The following is a 4,245-nucleotide window of genomic DNA, read 5'->3' on the forward strand; positions in this document are numbered from 1 at the left end:
TCGAGTCCAAGAGATGAACTCCAAGGTTAGCCAAATAATTAATATTCTTCACTACTTCCCGCTTATCCTCATCCACATGAGCTAAGCTCCCCGTTGATAATCTGATAAGAGCATCAGCAACTACATTATACTTACATGGATAGTAGTGAAGAGATATATTATGGTCCTTTGCCAACTTAAGCTACCTCCGTTATCTAAGATTAAGCTCTTTATAAGTGAACATATACTGGAGGCTCTTATTATCAGATAAGATATCAACATGTACTCCATATTGATAATGATAGCATATTTTAAACCAGAATACCATTGCTAACAGTTCCAAGTCATGAGTCGGATAGTTTCTCTAATGAATCTTTAACTGCCTAGTGGCGTAAGAAATCACATTACCATGATACATCAACACACAACCCAAACCAATGTGGGATGCATCATAATGGACAGCGAAACCCTTTGTACGCTCGGGTAGAGTCTAGACTGGAGCTGAAGTTAACCTATCTTTCAGCTTCTCAAAACTACCCTTGCAAGCATCTGACCATAAGAACTTCACCTTTTTCTGAGTCAGCATAGTCAGTGGAGCAGCAGTAGAAGAAAAACTCTCCATGAACCTCTTATAATAACCAGCTAAACCCAAGAAGCTCTAAATGTAAGTTGGATTCACGGGCCTAGGACACTTTTCAACCACAAAAACTTTCTAAGGATCCACCATAATCCCTTCACTAGACAAAATATGACCCAAAAATGTAACAACATTCGACCAGAATTCACATCTAGAGAACTTACCATACAATTTGTTGATCTTTGAAGGTCTGTAACACAATACAGAGGTGATCAGCATTATCCCCCTCACTCATAGAGTACACCAAGATATCACTAATGAAGAAAATCATAAACAAATCGAAAAACTAATATAAGACCCTGTTCATCAATTCCATGAATGTCATTGGGGCATTAGTCAAAACGAATGACATATTAAGAATTCAAAATTTCCATATCGGGTATGAGACATGCATAATCTAGAAGATTTTCTCCATCTCATCATCAAAAGCTGGAGCATCATACTCAACCTTAACACTAGTAATCATAGGAGGGTTAAACCTTATGAATTTGCTAACCCTTGTGGCCTCAGTTGATGGAGTAACAAAAGCACCACTCCCAGATTAAGAAGCTACCAACCAACATATTAGAAGACTGAAAAAACTCAACATTCGCCATATGTGCTTGAAGAGCTCGAGGAGGGCTAAAGGAAATTGGTGGAACTCTAGGTGGGAAATGAGAAGCTAGACCCCTAGACCTGGTCTACTCCCTATAAATAGTGAATAATCTATCAATAATGTAATCAAGTGGAATAGAGGAGTCCCTATGATTATCAAATAATCTGGGAAGCATGATCTGAAGACAGCAAGCAAATGGGAATTAGACATATCTAGGACCACAATTTTTATAGCTTGAAGTAAGACAATTAGAAAGGGAAACATTACTAAATTTTCCATAGCCTCCCTCTTATATGGGTGGTGCACTACACACCTATAAAAAAGAATCTACTTTACTCGGCTTTGAGGACACTCAATTGACCATATACATAGGCTCTGATATCAATCGACACGACCCAAACTAGGGCCTGGATGTGCGGTGTATCTCAAGTCCCTCGTGGACCACGGATCACCCCTTTTACCTAACCAAACCAGTGAAAAAACTAGAAGTGTCGGATGACTTTGGACATATATCAAGATAATAACAAATAAGACTGATCATAACTCATGAAATATCTAAACCAATCCACTATAAACAACGCACCCAAGTCCTCTATAATTCAAATAAACCTATATAATCTGAAGTCAATAAAATATCAGGACATGCCATTGGAAATTTCCAAAATCAAAGTCTAAACAAGTCTGAGACATAAAATATAAACACTATGAAATAAAGCCTTCCGAAGTATGAAAGCTCACCACTTGAATGTAAACTCATGAACCACTGGAACACCTAATCACTGTACAGGTAAAGTAAAAGAAGTTTTAGGGCCTACATCAAGTGGCGAAACAGAGTATGCAGATGTTTAGCGGTTGGAGCGCTAGCATGTAACTGAGGGATAATGAAATAAAATAATGCCATCATTTAAAACCAAGTCAAATCAATTAATGAAATCACACACATACACACATCTATATCATATCAGTAGAGGGAAAAAGGCTTACCGTGCACTTTGTAAATCTTAACATGGGCTATATAGCATAACAATCATAAATAAGGATCCTACGAGCTATATGGGCCCAGTTCTCCCTTAGCTGGAAGATCACCAGTGCACGTAGTCGTATGAACCAGAGAATATTAATAATCATACATGCCATTATAGGGGACTCAAACCTTCGGTCATAAACCTGGTGACTTAAGCACCAATATATATAATATGGGGGACTCAAACCTCCTATTTATATATCTATTTTGGGAACTCAAGACTCCCGATCCTATAGACACCTGCACCAGCTAGTGCGGTTTCCAATGATAGACCTTTGGACTCCACTTTAATGGCCTAGATACACATCACACTTTAAAGACCAATTTAAAATATTTATTACACACATACACAACCATTAATCCAATTACATACCTAAGGCATCCCGTTGGTATCATCAAACCAACCCCACTTGCAAGAGTTAACATACCATAACCATTATCATTCAACATTATGACTCAAAACCATTGTCTATGCAAGACATCAATACAATTCAACATTTTTGGACTTTAACCCATTTAGCCATTAAAACCACCAAGGTTACAATTTTAAATAACCTTATAGGAACAAGTCCCTCATGAAACCATTTACCAACCATTCATATTAATAGGCTAATACCTTAGCTCAAATCATAATTCAATTCAATTTATGGTCATTAATACCCTTAAAAAATCATTCATCCTTTATTAACATTCTTATGTAAAGCATTAGTTCAAAATATAATTCATCATATGACAAGATTCTTCTCACAGACATTTTTCAAAAATAGTTTGAGGGCATCCTATTATCAAACCATTATTCAAGTTAAAAACCTTCATGTTAGGGTTAACCATAACCCATTTATTAAACCACAGTTCCCATGCACCCACTTGTGAAAAGCCATAATCAAAGACATGTATAAACACAGGTGAAATCATGAGAGACATACTCAACATTATGCATTCAAACCCTCAACCATGGATTTCAACAGCAACAACAACCCGGTATATTCCCACAAAGTAGGGTCTAGGAAGGGTAGAGTATATGCAGTCTATACCTCTACCCCTAAAGAGGTAGAGAGGTTGTTTTCGATAGACCCTTGGCTCAAGATACAAGAAAGTATACAAAAGCATCAAAAGCATAGAACCTGATAAAATAACATAGGTACAATATCCATAAAACATTGCACATTGCCAAACAAAGGACACCAGGGTCCACCTAATTACTTACTACGAGTCATCCATACCCTTAGCCCTCTATCCTAATGTTTTTCCTCTATATCTTCCTATCCAGGGTCATGTCCTCAGTCAACTATACCTGCTCCATGTGACGTTTAATCACTTCTCCTTAATATTTCTTTAGTCTACCCCCACCCTCTTGAAACCTTCCAAGGCCAACCTGTCATACCTACAAAATGGGCATTCGTACCCCTCCTCATCACATGACCAAACCATCTCAACCTCAATTCCTAAATTTTATCCTCCATAGATACCACTCCCACTATATCCCAAATAATTGCATACCTAACCCTGTCAGCCCTTATGAAACCACACATCTAGCATAACATCCTTATTTTTGCCACTTTTAAATTCTGGATAAGATAATTCTTAACCGGCCAACACTCCGCTCCATACAATATAGCAGACCGAATTGCAACTCAATAGAATATCCCTTTTAGCTTAGGGGACACTATCTTATTGCATAAAATTCCTGAAGTGAGCCTCCATTTCATCCAACCAGCCCCAATACAATGAGAGACACCCTTATCTATCTCTTCATTCCCCTAAATCATAGACCTAATATACTTAAAACTACCCTTGTTGCAAACCACCTAAGAATCCAACTTCACTACCACCTCCTTCTCATGCCTCAAGTCACTAAACTTGTATTCCAAGTACTCTGTCTTGCCCCTGCTCAACCAGAAACCTTTACACTCCAAGGTTTGTCTCCAAACCTCCGACTATCATTTACCCCTTGTCCCGACTCATCAATAAAAACTATATTATCCATGAAAATCATACACTAAGGCACCT

Source organism: Capsicum annuum, chromosome 11 (genome assembly GCF_002878395.1).
Source record: "Capsicum annuum cultivar UCD-10X-F1 chromosome 11, UCD10Xv1.1, whole genome shotgun sequence".
NCBI classification, from domain to species: domain Eukaryota; kingdom Viridiplantae; phylum Streptophyta; class Magnoliopsida; order Solanales; family Solanaceae; genus Capsicum; species Capsicum annuum.